Source organism: Eublepharis macularius, chromosome 5 (assembly GCF_028583425.1).
Source record: "Eublepharis macularius isolate TG4126 chromosome 5, MPM_Emac_v1.0, whole genome shotgun sequence".
NCBI lineage: Eukaryota > Metazoa > Chordata > Lepidosauria > Squamata > Eublepharidae > Eublepharis > Eublepharis macularius.
In genome coordinates this window covers 93591980-93616663 of record NC_072794.1, presented here as the reverse complement: position 1 = coordinate 93616663, position 24684 = coordinate 93591980, and positions in this window count along the sequence as shown.

Below are 24684 nucleotides of genomic sequence, written 5' to 3'. Positions count from 1 at the left end.
CATGATGCCCTGTGTGATGATGTCATGTCCAGGAAGTGACATCATTTGCAGTCCTGGAGCATGCATGCTCAAAAAGACATCAACAAACCTGAGTGCCGGGTCTCACATCTCTCGCCCAAAGAATGAGGGGACCTGGCAACCCTACTAGAGGTGCAGAGGAGGGCTGCTGTTCTTCTCCCACCTGTTACCAGAACTGCTTTTTATAATGGGGAAATTAGCTTAGCAGTCTGGAACTAAAATCAGCACGGATCTAACCAATGTTTACGGAGGTCCCGATTCCAGACACTCTAGTGACAAAGAGGCAGACTACAAATAGGTTCAATAAACACATGTATTTACTAATAGTGTGGCGTAAGCCTGAACTTGCACATACATACAAGAGAGCACACAAGGACTAGGAAATACAGAGTAGGAAATATAGAGACAGTCGCATTTGCAGGTACCCAACGATGATAAGGGAAATACTCACAATCCTGAAGCGGAGCAGAGACACGACAGCGAGGTGGTCCAATGCCAGCAATGGATCCACGGACAGACAGCAAGGGGTCCTGGATAGGAATGGCCTGAGCACCATGCGGTCTGAGAGACCAGCTTAAATACCCCAAAACGTACCCTGGTGCTGGTGCTGTACTTGGTGGTTCTTGCAGATTAAAACAAAGGCTCTAATGGGTTACTGAATGGCTTAGATGGGCCACTTTAGGAATCTGATTGTGATAAGTGACACCTCAGGAAGAGGAGACAAAAGAGGGAGGGGGAAATCCGAGTGGGCTGAATGGATGTTCCAGCGGACATGGCTTGCCCTGATGTCATCAGCTCTGGAATGCGGAGGTTTCTTTGAGATGCATTCTCTAAGTGCTTGGGATGGTCGGCACTTAGCTTCTTCTCCGGGGCGGCTCCTAAGATATGCAGAGCGGGGCGAGGTACTCTCGCTGCGGACGTGGTGTGTCTGCTTCGCCGAAATGGCTTCTCAAAGCAGGCTTCTTCCCTTGGTCTTCTGGCTGCCCAAGAACATGGATGCCGGCTGGGCATAGCTGGGGCTGGTTGGCAGGCTGCCCGGTAGTGAGGGCAAGCTCAGGAACACAGCCCGCGGGAGGCTCCAGGTGGGAACTGACCAGGGAGTGCCTAGCCAGGCTCGCTGGAGGTTTCCCCGGCAGGCGCCCGGCTGCTAGCAGCGGCTTGGGCCCAGATGAGGCAGGCTTCCATGGAGGCAGGGGGAACAGCACGTAAAACACAGTTCATAGCAGGGAACAGGCACGGGCCATGGCAGATGGCAATGCAGGCACGGGGCACACTTGTAATAAAGTCCAAACACACACGGGGAAGTCCAGATATAAGTCTGAGCAGGGTTGCCCAGGAAGAAAAGTCCTTTGTGCAGTTATCCAGGCATGGTGTCCGGAAACTAACACAGTCTATTGCAGCAGCAAGGTAATCAACAAGCAGGCAGGAAAATGACACGTGTATTAGAGCACACATGTGCAGGGCAATCTTAGTGTAGCAGTAAAGCAGTAACGCAGGAAACTTTAACACAGTCCATGGCAGGTCTTAAAGCAGGAGGGGGGCCTACTTGGCAACACACCTGAGGAGAGGAGGCCCACGACAGTGCAGTTGCTGTTCACCAGCCTGGCTTCTGGTGAGAGCAAGAGGGTTTGCAAGGCTCTCATTTCTGAAGCAGCTGCAGGAGTACCACCCCCACCATGGGTGCCTGAGGGAGGAATTGGCACTGGGGTTGGGGCCTGCTGCTGAGGCTCCCCCTCCTCAAGCTGTTGAAACCCAGTAAGTCCTTCCCAGAGAAGTGTCTTTAAAATTGTAGCCTATGATTGAAGTCTCCCTTCTAAACATTTCCAAAGCTTATAGGAGGAAGGGGTTTTTCCTAGTGAGAACTTGATTGGCAGAGAGGGAGAGAATGCCATTTTGCAAGTAGCTATGGGGTAGGGAGATGCACTCATGCACATTGGTTTCATTCCTCCTTCCCACCAACAGAGTTAATTAATAACGTTGAGTCTCTCTCCCCTTGAGATCTGATTGGCAATATTCAGGAAAACATCCTGCTGCCCTCCAAGGTGAGCTCAGTGCCTGCCTGCTGCTGGAAGGTACAAACCAGAACAAAACAAACTTTTTGGTGGGAGGGTCTCATTACAATTTAGTTCTCTCTGTTTGGTTCAGCATTCTGGAATCTGATTGAATGAACTGAACCTGCAATTTCTGTTTGTAATTTCAGCTCATTTTTTCCGTTACACACAACTTAGTTTTTCTCTTATCACATAGGATGTTACATAGGTGATTTGGTTCACATCCTTCTCTCTGTTGGCAAACCTGGGATCCTATGTTCTGGATAATATGGAAGGTTTGATAGGATTGATTTTGTCTCTATGCAGGAGGTGACCTTCCAGTTGATAATATGACCTTCTAGTGTTAAGTTAGTATGAGACTGTCATTTGCTAGCCTACTGACCTGGAAGAAATTATAGGTGACACACATCAAACTGTCTCAGAATTCACATGCCTCATAGCATGCTAGAAGCAGAGACAGAGCTGTTCCAAATTAGCAATTGTTAATGCAAAACACAAAGCAGCATAAGAAGGAGAAGAGGGAGTGAATGTCCCCTGGCTGGGAAGTTATACAGTTACATAACAGATAGTTTTATAGAGGATACAGGAAGGGAATTTCCTTGGCTTTCTACTACCTCCAACACCACCCACTAGCAAATAAATCACCGGATCTCTAGAAGAAATAGCAGGATAACAACCTGAAACTTCATTTTAACCTTTTACAGATGGAAAAAAGAGTACAGTAGAGATTTTGACAGCTCTAGAGAGGCTGAATTTCCTCACTTGTGGTGAAAGTGGTTTTCAGTAAATGAGCACTTATCACAACATTGACCCACTTGCAATAAGCAGGGATATTTTACTGCTCCTCAAGTGTAATATTGTGGTGTGTGGCTATCAACACAATGAGCTAAAGACTTCCTTTCAAAATGCAAGGCCACTCAGGTTCAGAGTAATGTTTTGCTCTGATTCAATAGTACAAGTGAAACTTCTCTTCCTACTAGTTGACCTTGATGAACATACTGTCCTGAGTCCATCTGATGGGCTACTACATTTCGTAATGGATTTGAAAGACTGGTAAGCAAAATGAATTGATCTAGATATGAATTTGAGTTTGCCATCCAACAATCTTCATATGTAAATAAATTATTTCTGCTCTCTGCAACTCATCTCTTTACACTCTATGATATCAATATGAAGGCTAAATCAGTCTCTATAGATGTTACTGAGATACATGGAAAGATGCAGCTCAACTCATTTTGACATAAAATCACCAGAAATATGATTGCCTTGGAGGTAAGTAAGAAATTCTGTTCTGCTTCCTACATTAAGCCATTAGGGAGTATGAAGATTCAGAGGAACAACCATGTGTGAACTTTGGTATGAAGGCAAAGTAATTCTGACCCATCTTTATTGTGGATGTGTCAAAACACAACCATACACTGAGCACATGATTAGCGTAAAAATTTCTGTGTGGTCTTGACATTTCTTATTTCTTGTCTCTCTGCTGTACTTTCTCCATTGATTGAATGAAAAAGGTAATTAACTTCCTGTGGAGTATATAAACAAAGGTGCTTTTTGTGATTGGAAACTGTCTGAAAGGTGTGAAGCCTCTGAAGTTATCTGAGTTCTTTTGAGACATTTACAGCACTTGTTGCTGTGCCATCTCTTAGGACTGTGCAATATTCCCCAGTCTGGTTGCAGGACTTTTCAGTCATTTCCCCAACTTTCTGGAATGTTTTGCTAGAGGAGGTCAAATGGATGCCTTCTTCTCTGGCTTTCAATGGGTGTGCCTTAGTACCCATTGATTCACAACTTGCTCACTGGTCATAAACAGGGAGCTGACCGTTCAGTAAGTTGCTCAGATTTGTCCATGAATATTCAGATGTATCCATTTTGCACAATTAAACTACTTCCTTGAATGAACTGACAGCCTCTTTCTCCTGCTGCCCGGGCTGTCAGTTTGTCAGTTTTGCAGTTTCACAGACCCCCTGCTGGAACTGGTGTGGGGGCTGTGAAACTGACAACCTCTTTTCCTGCTTCCCAGGCTGTCAGTTTTACAGACCCCGCATTGGTTCCAGTGTGGGGTCTGTGAAACTGACAGCCCAGGCAGCAGGAAAAGAGGCTGTCAGTTTCACAGACCCTGTGCTGGGTTCAGCCCATCGGCCCTGCCGGGTGCGAGCGGGATGGAGAGAATCTCCCTGCACCACTCACATGGGGCAGAAGCAGCCCCAGGGTGCCAGCTCTGCTGAGTGCGAGTGGGATGGGGAGAATCTCCCCGCACCGCTCACAAGGGGCAGAAGCAGCCCCATGGTGCCGGCTCTACTGGGTGCAAGCGGGATGGGGAGAATCTCGCCGCCCCGCTTGCACGAGGCAGAAGCAGCCCCGGGGTGCCAGCTCTGCTGGGTGTGAGCAGGATGGAGATAATCTCCCCGCATAGCTCGCATGGGGCAGAAGCAGCCCCGTGGCGCCAGCTCTACCGGGTGTGAGCGGGATGGGGAGAATCTTGCTGTCCCACTCGCATGGGGCAGAAGCATCCCCAGGGCTCCAGCTCTGCCCTGTGTGAGCAGGAAGGAGAGAATCTCCCTGTACCACTTGCACGGAGCAGAAGCAGCCCCAGGGTGCCGGCTCTGCCCGGTGCAAGAAGCACCGGGCAGCCCAGCGGCGCCAGCTCTGCCCAGTGCGAGAGGGACAGGGAGAATTTCCCCATCCAGCTTGCACTGGGCAGAAGAAGCCCAGCAGTGCTGGGATGGGGCAGGGTGGGTGGGGGCTGGGGGTGTTTAAAGGGCCATGCCACTTGCAAGTGGCAGGACAGGGCCCTTTAAACTATCAGCTGGCAGGCAGGAGGGGGGTATTCCCTTCTGCCACCTGACAGCTGATAGTTTAAAGGGATCTTTAAAGGGCCAGGTAAGTGGATTAGAAGGGAGGGGGCTAAGTGGGGGGTTTGGGTGGGGGGTGGGGGGGCTGCAGGCTCCCATGAACAATGAACAACGAACAATGAACATGTTCATGACAGCCGAACATTACTATTTTATATGACGACGGCAGCAAAAATGGAAGGTGCAAGAAATACCTACTATTGAAGATTGGATGCATAAATTGCTGTACATGGCGGAAATGGATAAAATGACAAGGAAGCTGAGAGATCAGAATCCAGCGGAATTTTTTACGGACTGGGGAAGATTGAAAACATATTTAGAAAAGAAGTGGGACGTAAAGGGGGAATTATGGCAATTTGAAAATTATTAGAATGGATTTGTTATTAAAAGAGATAGAGTCTTTACCATATGAAGTGAAATATTAGCTAATTGTTAGCACAAATGTAAGTGGACTTAGAGTTAATAGATATTGTTAGAATTACTAAAGTAGATATTTTATCCGACTGTTAGTTAGTTTAAATTTAAATATATGTGGAGCTAATATAAAGTAATAGATAATAGATTTTAAGTTTATAACAATATTTTTGAAGTTAATAGATAGGGCTTAGTTGAATAAAAGAGTAAGTAAACATGAGATAAGGAGTTACAGAAAAAGGGGATAGATTGGGAATAGATTAGGCTATAGGGTTGGAAAGCTGTTGAAAGTCTTGGAAAAGGGGGGGAGGGAAAGGGTGGGGGAAAGGATAATGAGATGCTATTTGAAAGTTGTATATTAATATTCTCACCTAATAAAAATTTTCTAAATATAACATGTTCATGACAGCATCATGTTCCTCAATGTTCATTGTTTGTTGTTCGTGGACGGCAAGAAACCATGAACAGTGTGTTCGTTTTTTTCGTGTTTGTGCCCATGTCTAGTTTGAACCCCATCATTGTGTATTTATATTTGTGATTTTTGTCCCCAATGTGCATTACTTTGCACTTGGCTACGTTGAACCTCATTTGCCACGTTGATGCTGACTTGTCCAGCTTCGACAGATCCCTTTGGAGCGCCTCACAATCTTCCCTGGTTCTCACCGCCCTGAACACTTTAGTGTCATCAGCAAACTTAGCCACTTCACAGCTTACTCCCAACTGCAAATCATTAATGAACAAGTTAAAAAGCACCGGACCCAATAGTGAGCCATGTGGTACCCCACAGCTTACCACCCTCCAATGTGAATATTGCCCATTTATACTCACTCTGTTTCCTATTCATTAGCCAGTTTTTGATCTACGAGAGGACTTGTCCTTTTACCCCATGACTATTGAGCTTACTTAGCAGCCTTTGATGAGGAACTTTATCAAAAGCTTTCTGGAAGTCCAGGTAGACAACACCTATTGGTTTCCCCTTGTCCCCATGTTTGTTTACTCCCTCAAAGAACTCTAACAGGTTCGTGAGACAAGATCTTCCCTTACAGAACCCATGCTGAGTCTTCCTCAATAGCTTTTGTTCATCAATGTGCCTTCTAATTCTTTCTTTAATAACGGTTTCCACCAATTTACCTGGTATTGACGTTAGACTAACTGGCCTGTAATTTCCCGGATCTCCTCTAGAATCCTTTTTAAAGATGGGGGTGACATTAGCTACCTTCCGGTCCTCAGGAATGGAGGCAGATGTTAATGAAAGGTTACATATCTTTGTCAGGAGATCCACAAGTTCACATTTCAGTTCTTTCAGAACTCTTGGATGTATGCCATCTGGGCCTGGTGATTTGTTAGTTTTTAAATTGTCTATCAGTCGTAGGACCTCCTCTCTCGTCACCTCAATCTGACTCAGGTCTTTCAATACTCCTTCTGAAATCAGCGGTTCTGGAGTGGACAAGCACCTCTAATCTTTTACAGTGAAGACAGAGGCAAAAAATGCATGTAGCTTCTCGGCCATTTCCCTAGCGTCCTTCAGTAATCCTTTTACCCCTTGATCATCCAGGGGCCCCACTGACTCCCTGGCTGGTTTCCTGCTCCTAAGGTATTTGAAGAAATGTTTATTGTTGGTCTTTATGTCTTTTGCAATGTGTTCCACATAGTCTTTTTTTGCCTGCCTGATCACAGACTTGCATTTTCTTTGCCATAGCCTGTGTTCCCTTTTATAAACCTCACTCCGACTAGCTTTCCACCTTTTAAAGGAAACCTTCTTACCTTTTATAGCTTCCTTTACTTTGTTTGTTAACCATGCAGGCCTATTTGTGCCTTTCCTAACCTGCAGTATATATTTTATCTGAGCTTCTAGGATTGTAGTTTTAAATAGTCTCCAAGCTTCCCCAAGGGTTTTGACCTTTCCTTTCAGTTTCTTCTTCACATGCCCCCTCATCTCAGAGAAGTTACCCCTATTAAAGGTAAAAGTGGTTGTGTTGGGCAACTCCCTATTTATGCAAATGCTGAACTCAATATGATTCCTAAAGAGACATAACATCATTCCTGGTGGTGCTCCCCTGACTCCTGTTAGGAGGGACTGTGCAAAAAGCATGCTTGCAGATTTACACAAAAACCTAAAAACAAATTCTCAGGCCTACTGGTGAAAAACAATCTACCACATTATTAGGTCACAGATTATAGTCCTTTGTCACAGAAACTGCTGCTGTCACTCTCCCCTGCTACTTCCTTTAATTTTAATAGATAAAATAAAAAAATCTGAATTGAAATTTACTAGTCTGGATGATCCACAGATTCAAGGATCCATGGATCTTTCCTGTGTTCCCCTCTGGTCTCCCCCCTCCAGAGATTCTTCTCAATCCTGTAAAAGTTTATTCCTGGATCAGTGAGGGACAGGAGGTGACAGTGAAGAGGAGGGGGGAGAAAATAAATAATGTATCTGCTTCCCCATTTTTTTTTACTGGCATTGGTGAGTATATCTCAGTTATTTATTAATTTATTGTTTAAACCTGTTTGAACTACTACGTCAGGACTATTGCCTATTGGTAAAAATATTGTAATGGTGGAATAGTGGCATCTTTTAAATAAAATAAAATAAATTGCACCTGCAGCAAGCAGCTCAGAGGCTAACAACCAGAATTGCAAGAATGGATCCTGCAATTGCCTGAACCTGTACAATAAACACTGTGCAGGTACAAATCTATCTATGCAAATTTCAATAACAGCCATCAAGGTAATCTGATCAGGAGGTTCACTTTGGATAAGTCACTATAGGAAAAACTATCCTACTACACATGCTTATTCTGAGGAAAGAGAAAACAATCTAAAGATATCTGACTAACATGTAAATGGAGATATGTGCTTGTACTCCTTCCCTCCTAGTGGGATTTATATATGCAGATTTCTCCCCATTAAATTCCAATTCTTTTAATTGTTCTGAAGCTTTGCTGGTTACAAGGTATACAAGACAGTGATGTTAAATGCACATTTGACATTTGGCTAAAACAATCTCAGAGGAAACACTGCTTTTCTGAATTATTATCCAGCATTCTTACTTGGTGTTTAATATGAATACTAACTGGTTATTTATGACACTAAGAAGTGCAGCCCTTTCACTTATTGTAATGAGGAGTGAGGTCATAGACCACAGAGCAATGCTATTCAGACATCTCCCAAAGCCTCCAAAGGATTATCATGGTACATGGAGAGAGTAGAAGCCAGATACAGTTTTGATGAGTTTGCCAGCACTGTGCCGGTCCCATTGAAGAAAAAGCTTTTAAAAACACACACACACACAACCACCACCTTACAGCCAGAGATATTAATAAAAAATCAAAAGGTGTTCTAACATTACAGAGTCCGAAGGACTATGCATATATTCAGCAAACAATGTATATTGAATGCACAATAGCATTGCCTCATCTAACTGAATTCAGTCAACTTAAAGGCTTGGATACAACCAAAAATCTCTGTTAATGAAAACATTTCTATCAGTGTACCATGACGTTCCTACTTTCTGCCTCCTAGTGAAGCCTAAACTACCCACCAAAATACTATTCCTGCGGAAACAGGGGACCCAGGAACAGCATACAGGTGAAATTGGAGGTGTACCATGAGAAGAGTGGTGGCAGCAAAAATTCTCCCCGTCTCCACATGCACAGAAAAGATTGGTGGAATCCAACTGAAAGTCTAAAAGGAGTGTATTTTTGTATATCAAGTAAATACAAACTTTATCATTCAAAATGCAGAAGAAAGTAAGGACTGGATACATCCATTGTATTTACAAAGGTGCTTCATTTGGTCATTATGTTGAACACATGGAGGTGTGGTGGAGCAGATGTACACACACAACATATTCATTTTATTTAATTTAAAACATTTTAATGCTGCCCTCCCACCCAATTTAGGGCCCACAATGTGCCAAATGATAATAAATAAATAAAATCAGCTTTAAAATACACATGCATCTAAAACAATTTTATAAAACAACTAGCTTGATACTACAGTATTTAACTACTTTAAATACAGTTATAATACTTATGGGTATGTAACTTTTATGGTTTGTGTTTTTTTTCCAGTTGGTTTTGTAGTATAAAAGCATAGTACCCAAGCTTCACAAAGGTGTTTGAATAAAGTGAAGCGTGTTGATGCTGAAAACTAATGAAGTTAATTTCAAAACATTTATTGAAGAGATTTTAAAAGAAAAAGATTGTAGTACAATAAATAAAGTGAAAAAGACACACAACCATTTTTTTTCTACTGAAGGACCTCTTTGTAGACCACATTGGTGGTTTTCCCCTCAGGTGCTAGGATCACCAGGTTGCTTGGTGAGCTCACTCTGGAGCAGGTCACATAGAACTGCCCATGTGAGAAGCAGTCCTCCCTCAAGTCAATTCCTGCCATCTTCAGTGTCTGCCCCTGGGACTTGTTGATCGTCACAGCAAAGCAGACCTTGAGGGGCAACAGCTGTCTCTTGATCTCGAAGAGGTTATCTGATGGTATGAGTGGTATGTGTGGTATGAACACTGTCGCACCACGGGGTGCCCCCTGGCAGTAGCGGCGATGGGTCCGGGCAGGGCGGCCCCGGCGGGTCCGTCCTGGTCGCCTTGGTGGAGCCGATGGGTCCCTGGCCAGTGGAAGCTCCTTCCCAGGTGGCCTCAGACACAGAGGGCGGCCCTTATCTGAACCGGGGGAACCGGTCAGCACTTGGCTCCACCCAGGCCAGCTGCGCCTTAGCCTTCAGGGCAGCCTGGCCTCCTTCAGCCTTGTCAGCCACATTCCAACTGTCAACCTCCTCCTCGGCCCGCCTCCAGAGCCTCCTTAAATCCCTTTTCCCCCTCAGCTCCACCCCCGCTCCCAAGTGCCTCCACCCAACGTCATTCCCACCACCTGAGCCACCTGTGGCCACGCCCACTGCACCCACCTCCCCCTGCTCCATTGGGAGGCAGCCTGCCGGGCTGTCCCGCCTCCCCCCTGCTCCCCCGACCTATTGCTCGCCTCCCCCATTGTGGACAGCTGCTCCAGCCACTGCCAGTGCCGCCCGGCAGGCCTGGCTGCTTCCGGGGTTGCCCTCCCATCCCGGGCAGGCCGGCCCCTTCTCCCACCCTACTGCCTTGGCCTGCTTCCTGGGCCGGCCTGGTGCGCCTGCGCCTGCGCCGGCGTCTGGTGGCCGGGCGTAGCCCTGGCCAGCCTGCCGCGGCCTCCCGCTGCGCTGGGGCTTCTCTGCTGCTGCCGCCGCCGCCGCCGCCGCCGCTGCGCGGCCGGCCGCGCTCCCCGGCTTCTTCTTCCGCCGCCGGTCGCCTGGCACTCCGATGTCCCCGGCGGCGGCACGGCAGTGGCGGGCGGGTCCGTGCAGGCGCCGCCATTCTCTGCCGTCGTTGCGGTCCCCAGGGCGCCGCGGTTCTCCGCCGCCACGGTCTTCGGCCTCTCGGCAGCCCTCGTTGCCGGGTGAGTGGGTTCGGGGTCTCTGCTGGGAAGGGGTTGGGGGTGGTCGTAGTCCGAGGCCGCTGCGCCGGGCCTCGGACACACACACACCCTTTGCGTTGAGGTGGGCGGTACTTCGCTTGCGAACATCCGTGACAGGAAGTCGGCGTTGGCGTTCAGCTGCCCTGGGCGGTGCCGGATCGAAAACCTGAAGGGGAGAAGAGACAGATACCACCTCAGGACTCGAGCGTTATGGTCCTTCAGGCGGGACATCCAGACCAGGGGGGCGTGGTCCGTCACGAGCATGAAGGGGTTGTTAGCGAGGTAGTATTGTAATGTTCCGACAGCCCACTTAATGGCGAGGGCCTCCTTCTCCACGACGGCGTACTTCTGTTCGGCCGGTTGGAGTTTCCGGCTGATGAACAGGACTGGAAACTCTTGTCCGTCGTAGTCCTGGGACAGGACCGCTCCGAGGCCGCTATCGGAGGTGTCAGTCTGGAGGATGAAGGGACGGTCGAAGTCCGGGTTGCGCAGCACCGGCGACCCTGCCAGGGCTGTCTTGAGGTCTAGGAAGGCCCGCAGCCACCGCGGCGTCCATTGAACCTGGTTGGGCTGGTCCTTCCGGAGGCAGTCCGTCAGGGGGCTGGCCCGGCTGGCGTATTGGGGAATGAACTTACTATAGTAGCCCACCAGTCCCAAGAACCCCCTTAGCAGCTTCTTGGTCTTTGGCAGGGGGCATGCCTCCAGGGTGGCTACTTTGTCCAGGAGGGGCTTCAGTTGTCCTCGCCCCACAAGGAAACCAAGGTATTTCAGCTCCTGGAACCCCAGCCGGCTTTTGGTGGGGTTGGCTTTCAGCCCTGCTTCGCGGAGGGCCTGTAGCACTTGGCGGAGGTGGCACAGGTGGGACGACCAGTCAGGACTGTAGACGAGGATGTAATCTATATACGCTGTGGTGAACCCCTGACATTGGGCAAGGGCCCGATCGACTAGCCGTTGGAAGGTGGCGGCCGCCCCGTGTAGCCCGAAGGGCATAACCTTGAATTTGAACAGGCCCTGGGGCGTGGCGAATGCGGTCTTCTCACGGTCCTTGGGGGCAATGGGGACTTGCCAGTACCCCTTGGTCAGGTCCAAGGCCGAGAGGTAGCGCGCGGCCCCCAGTTGGTCGATCAGTACGTCGGCCCGGGGCATGGGGTATGCGTCGAACTTGGCCACCTTGTTCACTTCTCGGTAGTTGACGCAGAACTGCACGGAGCCGTCCAGCTTTGGAACCAAAACGATGGGACTGCGCCACTCGCTGTGTGAGGGTTGGATTATGCCTAGCCGCAGCATCTCTTCCACCTCCCGGGCTACCGCTTCCCATTGTTTCCAGGGCAAGGGTCTCCAGGTGGCCCGGGCGACCTGGCTGGGGCTCATGGGAATGGTGTGCTCGGCCAACTGGGTGCGTCCCGGCTGGGTGGAGAAACAGCCTGGTAGGTCCTCCAGCAGGTCCTGGAGCTGTTGCCGTTGGGGGGGTTCCAGCGCCTCGTCAAACTTCGGCATGGTCCGCTCCAGCCGTTGGTCTGTCCAGGGGAGCTCCCCGGCGGGGGGGAGGGTCCAAAGGATCGTCCGCTAACTGGCAGGCCCCTTGCGGCCGCTCCTGCCACCCTTTGAGGTCGTTGATGTGTAGACGCTTGGTCTGCCGGGGAGATGGGCCACACTGGACCTCGTAGGAGTGGGTCCCTAGTACCTGCTTGATCTGGAAGGGGCCTTGCCAAGGGTCGCCCTGCCGGGTGGGTCTGAATACTCTGCGGCTGACTAGGACGCGGTCCCCCTCCCGGAAGGTCCTCAACCGGGTCCCCTGGTCATAGCGGGCTTTTTGGGCCACTCGTGCCCTCTCCAGGTTCCACCCCGCGAATGTCCTCGCCGTCTCCAGCCGATCCCGGAGGTCCTGCATGTATTCCGGGGCTGGCCTCCCCGGCGGCGGCAGCTGGGTCACCTGGTGGCCTTCCATCACCTCCAGGATCCGTGGGGGCCGCGCCGTCACAGGGTACGCCGCCTCCCAGCCGGCGTCACACTCCATGAGGGGGCAGTCGCGGATGAAGTGGCCGCGCTGGCCGCACTTGAAGCAAGGGCCCCGGTCTTCTGGGTCCCGCGGGCTCTTTGGGGTTGTGACGGGATTGGGCCCCGGCGGGGGCTGGCCCCAGGCCCCCTCCTTTCTGGAGGTTGCTGCCGTCGTCCGAATGGCTCCCTGGCGGGGGCCGGGGACATACCTGGCTCCTGAGCGTGCCTGACCTGGCCGCGGGGCCTCGAAGGAGCGGGGGGCGGGTCCTCCCACCCGCGCCCCCTGCGCAGGGTCCCGGGGCGCCTCCCGCGGGTCCACGGCTATGATGAAGTTCTTGAGGAGGGCCGTAGCCTTCTTCAAAATCTGGGGATGGCTACACGCCACCCATTGGCGAGCCTTAGGGGGGAGGATACTGAGCAGCTGCTCCAGGACCACCTGGTCCACGATCTTCTTTTCCCCCTCGGTGGTGGGCCGCAACCACTGATAGGCGGCGTCTCGTAGCGCATTGACCAGGGACCTTGGCCGCTCAATCTTCCTGTAGGTGATGGACCGGAACTTCTGGCGGTAAGAGTCCAGCGTCACCTCATACCAGTCTAGAATGGTGGCTTTCAGCAGCTGGTAATTGGCGCTCTCCTCCTTTGGGAGGGCCCTCAGGGCCGCCTGAGCTTCGCCGGTCAAGTAAGGCCCAAGGATGAACACCCACTGGTCTCGCGGCCACTGGGCGGCCTCCGCCGTGCGCTCGAACGTCTCCAGATAGGCGTTGATTTTGTCGGCCTCTCCCAACTTGGTCAGCTGAAAGGGAGTCCCCTGGAGGGGCCCTAGGGTCGGTGCGCCCGGGGCGGACCCCAACGCTTGGGCCAGCCTTCGGAGCAATGAGGCCTGGGACTCCTGTTGTTGCACTGTCACGTCCCACAGGAGTCGCACCTGTTGCTCTGCCATCCATTGCCCCAGCTGGCCCAAGTCTACTGGCTGCGGGGCTGGGGCTTGCCCCACGCAGCCTGTTGCTCCAGCAGCCACCTGATCCATCGCGGCTCCTGCCGCTGAGGCTGGGTTCGGCTCTGGGGGGGGACGGAAGGTCGCTGGGCGGAGATAGCTGTGGGGTCTCATCCACCCCGGCGGCGTTGGCAGGTGGGGCCTTGGACGCCTCACGGCAGGATCCATACCCACATTCTCCACCACAATGTCACGCCACGGGGTGCCCCCTGGCGGTAGCAGCAATGGGTCCGGGCGGGGCGGCCCCGGCGGGTCCGTCCTGGTTGCCTTGGCGGAGCCGACGGGTCCCTGGCCAGTGGAGGCTCCTTCCCAGGCGGCCTCAGACACAGAGGGTGGCCCTTATGTGAACCGGGGGAACCGGTCAGCACTTGGCTCCACCCAGGCCAGCTGCGCCTTAGCCTTCAGGGCAGCCTGGCCTCCTTCAGCCTTGTCAGCCACATTCCAACTATCAACCTCCTCCTCGGCCTGCCTCCAGAGCCTCCTTAAATCCCTTTTCCCCCTCAGCTCCACCCCCGCTCCCAAGTGCCTCCACCCAACGTCATTCCCACCACCTGAGCCACCTGTGGCCACACCCACTGCACCCACCTCCCCCTGCTCCAGTGGGAGGCAGCCTGCCGGGCTGTCCCGCCTCCCCCCTGCTCCCCCGACCTATTGCCCGCCTCCCCCATGGCGGACAGCTGCTCCAGCCACTGCCAGCGCCGCCCGGCAGGCCCGACTGCTTCCGGGGTAGCCCTCCCGTCCCGGGCGGGCCGGCCCCTTCTCCCACCCTGCTGCCTTGGCCTGCTTCCTGGGCCAGCCTGGTGCGCCTGCGCCTGCGCCGGCGTCTGGCGGCCGGGCATGTCCCTGGCCAGCCTGCTGCGGCCTCCCGCCGCGCCGGGGCTTCTCCGACGCTGCCGCGCGGCCAGCCGTGCTCCCCAGCCTCTTCTTCCGCCGCCGGTTGCCCGGCCCTCCGATGTCCCCGGCGGCGGCGCGGCAGCGGCGCGGCGGGTCCGTGCAGGTGCCGCCATTCTCTGCCGTCGTCGCGGTCCCTGGGGCGCCGCGATTCTCCGCCGCCACGGTCTTTGGCCTCTCAGCGGCCCTCGTTGCCGGGTGAGTGGGGTCGGGGTCACTGCCGGGAAGGGGGTGGGGGTGGTCGTAGTCCGAGGCCGCTGCGCCGGGTCTCGGACAAACACCTACTCCCCCCAATCACTGCCGGTGAAAAATGTGGCCTCGATGATGTTCCTGTGGCGAGCTTTCACTTGCGTTCTGGAGCCACTGCAGAGTTTGGGTGGGTTTTGGTTCCAAAGCAGCATCACTGGAGCCCCCACGTTGAGGAGAAGCTTGAGGACTGGGAAGCCAGCAGGGTTGAGCATGTTGAGGAACTCCTTGGGGTAGTGAACCGTGTCATCCATTTGCACCACTGAGTCCACAGATCTGTACTCCATCTCTGCCCCTTCGAGGGAGTTAAGTTGTATTTCATTAATGATGGCAGCCTTTTTTTTAAAAAAATTTTTTATTGGTGAGTACATAAATTTTACATAAATTCCCCATATTACCTAAATTATAACAACCCCCACCCTTTCCCCCCCTCCTTATTGACTTCCAACAGCTTTCCAACCCTTAACCCATCTTATCGTTTAAATTATTTTTAACTATATTCTTCTAAATCTTATATATATTGTATCCCTTATTCTAAGCATGTTCAAATTATTCTATATCTCAGATTCTCTAATAAGTCCATTCTATTCCTAACTGTTTAACCTATCTATTTTTAATACAATCTTCTTAATAATAGTATTAGCTTAGACTAATTAATAACTAAATTTCCCCATTAATGGTAAAGTTACTTCTCTCTCCCCTTTATAAAATCACAAATTAATAATTCTCAAACTGCCACAGTCCTCCTTTTACATCCCATTTTTTCTAAATATTGTTTCAGTTTCCCCCAGTCTGCAAAATATTCTCCTGGATCCAGATCTTTCAGTTTTCTTGTCATTTTGTCCATTTCTGCCATGTACAACAATTTGTAAATCCAATCTTCTATAGTTAGTATTTCTTGCACTTTCCATTTCTGCGCATACAAAAGTCTTGCTGCTGTAGTCATGTAAAATAGCAATGTTCTATACTGCATTGGAACATCTTCCATTCCCAAGTTCAGTAGCAGCAATTCTGGGTTCTTATTTATTTGGGTTTGCAAAACCTCATTAATTATTTCTATTATATCTCCCCAGTATTGCTTAGCTACCTCACAAGTCCACCACATATGATACAATGATCCTTCATGCTTTTTGCATTTCCAGCATTTATCTGACATATTTGCATTTCCAAGTGCAATCTTCTTAGGCGTTAAATGCCACCTATACATCATTTTATACTCATTCTCTTTAATATTGGTACAAGTCGAAATCTTCAAAGTGTTTTTCCACAAGTGTTCCCATGATTCCATTGTTATTTCTTTATGAAAGTTTATTGCCCATTTCACCATCTGGACTTTGACTGTCTCGTCTTCCGTATACCATTTTAAAAGTATTTTGTATATTTTCGAAATGTCTTTTTTACCTTCTTGTCAAATCACTTCTTCTAACTCCGAGTTTTTCAGTCTTATTCCTCCCTTTAAACAGTCCGAGTTGTAAAGATCCCTGATTTGCCTATATTGAAACCATCCATAGTGAGGAGATAACTCTTCTTGTGTCTTTATTTTTGGTATCCTATGTTCCATCGACATTATCTCTTTATAAGTTAAACATTGTTGTTCATTATAGACAGCTCTCGGATCTATTACTTCGTATGGTACCACCCATGAGGGGATGCCACTTTCCATGTAGTTCTTATATTTCTTCCAGATTATGAAAAGGCTTCTTCTAATATAATGATGCAAAAACATAGAGTCCGCTTTAACTTTATCGTACAAGTAGGCATGCCATCCAAACAATTTTTGTGTCCCTCCAGGGCCAGCAGTTTACGGTCTTTTAGCGTTATCCAGTCTTTTAACCAAGCCAGACAAATTGCTTCGTAATATAATCTTATGTTTGGCAGTTGCAGTCCACCTCTTTCTTTCGAATCTTGTAATACTTTCATTTTCACCCGGGGTTTCCTGCCTGCCCACACGAAGTCTGAAATTTTTCTTTGCCATTTGTCAAATTGTTTGAAGTCTCAGATAATTGGAATAGTTTGCAGCAAAAACATCACACGTGGTAACACATTCATCTTCACTGCTGCTATTCTTCCCAACCATGACAAATTTAATTTATTCCATTTTATCAAATCTCTTTCTTTTTGTTGCCACAGTTTCTCGTAATTATTTTTGAATAAATCTATGTTTTTTGCAGTCAGCTCAATCCCTAAATATTTCCCTTTGTTAGTTACCTCACAGTCTGTTATCTCCATTAATTCTTGCTGTTTTTGCTTCGTCATATTCTTACACAATATCTTCGACTTCTTTTTGTTCACATAAAATCCAGCCAAGTCTCCAAATTCCTTTATTTTATCTATTATTTTTGGCATGTTATATATTGGATCTTCCACTATCAACATTACATCATCCGCAAATGCTCTGACTTTGTAGGAAAATTCCTTTATTTTTATGCCACGAATTGTATCGTCCTCTTGTATTTGGGTCAACAAAATTTTCAAGATCAAAATAAACAACAATGGAGACAATGGACAACCTTGTCTTGTACCTTTGCTTATTTTCAATTTTTTAGTCAAATCATCATTAACTACAATCGCTACACACTGGTCTTTATAAATTCCTTTAACTGCTTGTATGAACTTTTCTCCCATTTGCAGCTTTTCCATAGTGGCAAACATAAAGTCCCAGTTCAAATTGTCAAATGCTTTTTCTGCGTCCACAAAAATTTTTTGCAAATATTTTATAATCATTATTCAGCAGCGAAATTGGCCGATAATTCTTAACATTTGTCAAATCTTGTCCATCTTTTGGAATCAGTGATATATTAGCTTCATTCCATGAGTCAGGAATCTTTTGGCCTTGCAAAATTCCATTCATTACCTCTCTTAGAAACGGTGTCAGATCATTGGCCATCATTCTATAAAACTTTGCTGTTATTCCATCCAGTCCAGGCGCTTTCCCTAATTTTGTTGATTGTATGGCTTCTTTTATTTCTTCCTCTGTCACTTCCCTATTTAACTTCTCTTTCCATTTCTCTGAAATTGTCGGAAGCTTCATTTTCTCCAAATATTCCGCTATTGAATCTCTATTCACCTCCTTTTTTTGGTACAGTTTTGCATAAAATTTGAAAAAGGCTCTACTAATGGCAGATTGATCCATCAATATATTATCCTCTTCTGTAATCTTAATTATGGTTTTCTTCTCCTTTTTTTTCTTTAGCTGCCACGCTAAGTATTTTCCAGGTTTATTTGCACCCTCAAACGACTTCTGCTTCATTTTTTAAAAATTCCACTCCAATTCTTTGTTATTCATTGCCGTCAATTGTTCCTGCAGGATTTTCATATCCTGATATATTTTCTTTTTCCCTGGTCTTTTCTTAAGTTGTATCTCTTTGGCTTTAATTTTTTCCATAATTTCAAGTCTCTTTTCATCCTTTCTCTTCCTATCTCTTGCATTCAAATCCATTAGTATTCCTCTAATCACAGATTTATATGTGTCCCATACCTTATAAGTTGATACATCCTTATTCAAATTGTACTGTATAAAGAATTTGGTTTCTCTTCGTAACAACAATGTTTTCTTCCGTCTGCAGCAAGTCTTCATTTATCCTCCATCCTCTTCTTTTAATGTTTTCCCCGAATCTCCACATAATTGGATTATGATCTGAGCCTACCGTGGGCATTATCTCCACATCTCTAGTCCATACCACCAATTCTTTGGAGGCCCAGATCATGTCAATTCTTGATAGTGTGAAATGTCTTGCAGAGTAAAATGTATATTGTCTATTTTTAGGATTTTGTCTCCTCCATACATCTTCCAGACTTTCTTGTTCCTTGATCGCAAAAAACGATTTTGGCAAAAGTCCTCTTTTTTTCTGTGCACTTTTAGATTTCTTGTCTTCTTCCAAGTTTGTAACTCCATTGAAGTCACCTGCCAGAATTATTTGATCATAGGTCAGTTCATCTAGCTGTTTCTGTATGTCCTTGAAAAATTTTTCTTTTGCCCCGTTAGGCGCGTAAATTCCAATCACCAAAGTCTTCTTTGAATTCCAAATTATTTCCACTGCTATATATCTGGCTTTTGTATCACTTAAAACTAATTTTGGTTGCAGCTCTTCCTTAATATACAATACAACTCCTCTCTTCTTCTTTTGAGAAGCTGCTGCAAATTCATTTCCAAGTTTTGCAAGTTTCAAATATTTTATATCCTGCTTTTTGATATGTGTCTCTTGCAAACACACTATATTACATTTTTGTTTTAAAAGCCAGTGGAAAATAGTCTTATGTTTAAAAGGTGAATTTAATCCATTTACATTCCAAGATATAATTTTACACTCCGTGATAAAATTTTAGCTCTTTTTGGTAAGTCTTTTTTGTTGTCTTTAATAAACTTTTCCATCTCCTGGCCAGATCTGATGTTCCTCCTAGCTCCACCAGATTCGAAAGCCAGTCCTTCAGGTATTTCCCATCTGTATCTGATTTTCAAATCTTTTAACATCTGGACCAACTCTCTATACTTTCTCCTCTCCAACAACACTGATCTGGGCAGTTCTTTCATGATTCTCACCGCTTTCCCATCGACTTCTAATGGATCCTGGAATTGTTTACTCACAATTGACTCTCTTGTATTCCTAGTTGTAAATTGCACAATCATATCTCTTGGTAACTTCTTTTGAGCTGCAAATTTTGAATTAATTCTGTATGCCACGTCCAGAAGCACTGCTATTTCCCCTTCTTCTTTACCCAGGTAACCCGCCAAAATTTCTGTAATCTGCTCTTGGGCTGATTTTTCCAAAACTTCCGGGATTCCACAAAATCTAATTTGTTTTTCCATTTGTTTACATTCAGCTACGGCCATTCTTCCCTTCACTCCTCTCAACTCCATTCTCTGCACATCTGCCAAGGTGTCAGCCGTATTTTCTACTGCGTTAACTCTCTGCTGTGTGACTTGGAAGTCTTTTTGAACTTGATCCATGTTGTTAACTAGTTCTGCCATCTCCGATTTAAGTGCCTCTTTAAAATCTTTCAAATTTTTCGCCATCTCTTGCATCATATCTTTAAGCTCTTTATTTCCTTCCGAAACTTTTTAATCTAAATTTTCCAGCACCGCTTGCCATTCCTTTTTCGACATCGTGGGGCTAGCTTTACTTCGCTCCCACGAGTCTGCTCTTTTCCTTAACTCCATGGTGCTACTTTATTATTTTCTTTTATTTTTAAAAGTCCAAATTTAGGTTGTTTTTCTAAAAGCTAATATTTACGCAATCCAAAATGTCGGGCGTCTTTTCTCTATGGTTTTATTTTGAGGCAACTGCCCTTAGCCTTGTCAAAGATGGCCTACTTCCATTTTCCTTGAAGTCGTAGCTTTGCCCTTCTTCAAAATGGCAATATTCCACTTCCGTTGTTTTCAAGCCGCTTCTCGCCAGTCTCTTTATGGTTCTGACGCACTTCCCATTCCTCTCCATTTCACAGCAGTTCTCGCGATGTTAAAACTTTCTCACAGTCCGCTATCTCTTCCTAGCTGCAGGTATGTAAACAATAATCGTTTTTCCGCGCAAACTTCTCTTTAAAATGTCACTTTTTAGTAATTTATTTGCCGGAGTTTTCTCGATTATATATCAAGTCTCTCACAGTTTCCTAATTCTCTTTGTCACTTTATTTCTTATTGTCATAGATGCAGAGGAGTTAGCCATGTTAGTCTGTGGTAGCAAAATCAAAAAGAGTCCAGTACCACCTTTAAGACTAACCAATTTTATTGTAGCATAAGCTTTCGAGAATCAAGTTCTCTTCATCAGATGCCTGATACAGAGACTGGTCAAATACAGAAGAGCAGGAGAGAGAAGAGGCAATTAGGGGGAGGAAGGGGGAGGGAGCAATCAAAACATTCCTTTGCTAGTATATGTAAACATCTCCTTTTAGTGTGTGTATCAGTTGGCTTCAAAGGAGTTTGCCCTGTTAGTTTGTAGCAGCCAAACAGCTAGACCATCCAATTCCAATGCAGTATGGGCCTTTGATAACCACAGCTCTCCCTGCCAGATGCATCTGACAAAGAGATCTGTGGTTCCTGAACATTTATAGGGAAGAGGCAGGGGTTTCTTGCTGAGTGAATTATCCCATCAGATCGTAAAGCCAGTTTCATGATTTTTCTTCATCAGTTTTGCATCCAAAAGTAGGATCCCTTTGGGTGCATCAACACATATGCGACATTAATGGCAATAGTTCCCAGATGGAGTCAAAATGAGGGGATGTGGGATGTCTGTGTAAAGTAACTTCAGCTACAGCTCTGTAGAACAGATCATATCAATGTTGTTTAACACAATGAAAATGTAATTGGTTACAGATGACAAACAGGGATTCTGTTTGACAGTACATTGGATACCCGGTCAATGGTTTACATCAACCTGTCAATCTCAATACGGCACTTCCCTAAAAAATCATTTTGTTTCTTTCTTTCCTCTGAAAACCCTCAGGAAACACAATGAATTATGGCAGCAACATGTTTGTTGTCCTCAACTGCTGCACCAAGAACCCAACTGATTTTTTTTTTATGGAAGGGTATATGAAAGGTGTTTCATCATGATGTCCATGCTCATTTTCCAAATATACAGCCCAAACTTATTAAACATGCTTAGTTGTTTTTGCTTTCCTGAGGCAGACTGTCAGAACAACCCCCTTTGCATCCCAGGCCAAACATACTCAGTGGACACTGGTGTCATGTGTCTTTTCTTCATATAACTGTGTATGTATACTGACAGGAAATTGTCTTTGGAATGGCACTGATCCATGAAGCAGTCACTGAAAATTACAAGAGCATGTTACCTGTCCAAGGACTCATAGCTGATGTCTGTAGTATTGCTGGTAATATATTACAGCAATAAAAAATGTAAAACCATAGAATTACAATCTCTGAAATGAACCTGAAGGTATTCTAGTGTAACTCCTGGGATTTAGCCAGAAACTCTAAGCCTCACTAGGGGCATTTTCACACATGTGGCTTAAACTGGCATTTCCTTAAATCAGTCTGCAATACAAATATAAAATTTATATTTTTGGGAAGATACATTTAATTTCTCTTCCATGCTCTATCTTGCATTAATAGCATCCACATGTGACACAAATGGCATAAGGAATGCTCACAATTACTTGTATTGCACAGAGATATGAAGGCCTAGGAAAAAAAAGATACATTAGGAAAGGTAATTTTTCCACAAGGAATTTTAAGGATCAATTAAAAAAACTCCTGTGAAATAGTTTGTTTTCTTTTTCAATCAGTGAAGTGCTTTATAAGACAAAGGTTTATTTACTCCAAATGTATAGAATGAAAAATGTTATGTAAATTTTGTCTTACTTCACGAAAGATGCATTTAACATTTTATTTTACCGCATTAAAGATGATATCAACATACGTTGTTAAAGCAATAAAATAAAGTCCAATTTGATAGAAGTATTGCATATATTTCAATGTTAATAACAATAACAACAACAACAAATTCACTTACATACTGCTCTTCTAGATAGATTAGTGTCCCATTCAGAGCGGAGAACAAAGTCAGTATTATTATCTCCACAATACAGTTTGAGAGCAGGGCCCTTTTCACACTGCTTACCTGCTGCTGCAACAATGTGAAATATCGCGCAAAAACCACGGAACATCACGTTTTCTCGCGTGAGATTTGTGTGATGTCGTGCAAATCTCATGCAAGAAAACACGATGTTCCGTGGTTTTTGCGTGATATTTCACATTGTTGTTGCAGCAGGTAAGCACTGTGTAAACAGCCCTGGGGTTGAGAAGAGTGGAATTCAAACCAGCAGAGTGCTGATTCACAGTCCAACCACTTAACCACTATGCTTTTTTCTCCATATGCCCCAGAAAACAACAGGCTTTAAACATGGCTTCAAAATTTCTGGACATTTGATCTCTCTAGTCCTGTGTAAAAGTTGGCCTTACTATTCACTCCTGGTTGAGTGAATTCCTTACAGAATTACCATTGTACCAGTGCCCCCCCAAGGACATGAGACACTAGTATATGAGTTAACCAGTTTATTATTGCCTGATCAGCATCAGTTAAACATAAATGGATTAGTGCATGTTGCTGCTAACAGCCTTGCACAGCTACCAGTATCTGCAAGCCCATCCTGGCTCTCAGATTAACCAGAATCAGCACTGGCTTTGTGTATCCTCACCTGCATGTGAAACAGTGCCAAAAGACATCAAACTTTACCCCCCACATGCTGCTCCAGTAACTAATGGCTCAGTTGATGCTGCTCAACCACCAACAGCATTCCCTCTCCAGTCTACTCAGCCATTTGAGTCTATGATGGGAAACTTGGGAAGAGCCCCCCTCCCACATCCTTCATTCAGGGAGTTTGCCAATCAGCCCAACCTATATTGTAGCAATTTCTACTATTCCTGCCACATACCATTTAGATTAGCTTTTACACCCTTGCTCTGCCTCTAGACAAAAATGTCATGCAAACACTGTTGTAGATCAACAAGTAAAGGCCATGAACCTTAGTAGAGAGATGGTCATTATCTAGGATTTCCAGCCCTTTGAAGGCAACCCCTGTGGGATGGAGAATCACAATAACAGCATCCCATAATGTAATGATGACATTTCCAGCTGCATAAAACCATGGAGTTCCAGGTGATTGCTAGAACATCTAGTGACACAGTGACTTCATTTCCAGTTATGCAGTTAAAATGATGAAATAACATTGCAAGATACCATTCAAACCCCAAATCGAATCTCTGATGCTCACCAGGCAATGGTGAGAGTGGCACATGGCAACCCTGTGTAAGTGCAGCAAATCAGATGTGGAGTAGTGTCATCCCATTTGTCATCATAAGAGATGTGAAAGAATAGAAAAACACAGAAAATTTTGAAGAAAACATGGGGGTAGAATTATTATATCTTTTTCCTATAGAAATTTGGGAATTTGGGAGAGAACTGGAAAAAAGGCTATGAATTATTTTCTCCTTAGAAAAAATGAAATGCTTCTTCAGTCAAGTTTTTTCACATTCAAAATGTATACTATTTTGAGTGTGAAAAAACTTGACTGAAGAAGTATTTCATTTTTCCTGAGGATTTTTCCAATAGCCTACTCATCTCTGCTATTTAGCTGAGAAAAAATATGCACATGAAAGTCAGACAACGGTTAACATGCCTCCCATTCCAGTGACATAAAGGTATTATATGCCCACCCTCTTGCACCTTAGAGTTTTTTGTGTGTTTGCATATCAACAAGATAAGCTTGCCCAGCCTCCTGCAGGCCTCCCCATTGCCTCCTGCCCTTCCAGCAGGAGGAAATAAAAATGATAAAAATCATCATAAGCAACAGCATGATCTCACTTCTGGGAAACCTGGGAGTGATGACAATCCACTCTAAAAATTGCAAAACCATAGAGTTTCCAGCATTTCCTAGAGAGGTGTGATGTCATTTCCAGATTTTTGCCAGAAATAATGCCACATCACCACTGACATGCCCCCCACTGACCTCCTGCTGCCTGTAAGGCCACGCCTGGAAACCCTACAACTAGGAGGACATTCTGCATGCATTACCAATGTTCAAATGCTTCACTAATATAAAGCCTTGCCCTACAAGCAAGGCAGATAGCCTATAACATCTCATCACAAATAGAAGAGTGTTTTAACTTTACCATGTAGATAAACAACATGCTCCTGAGAATCTAAGATTTTTTTGTCATCTATGAGTGTGATTCCCCCTCCTTAAAATATAAAGGACATTAAAAAGAAGTTCTTATAGAAAGAAACACAATTTATAT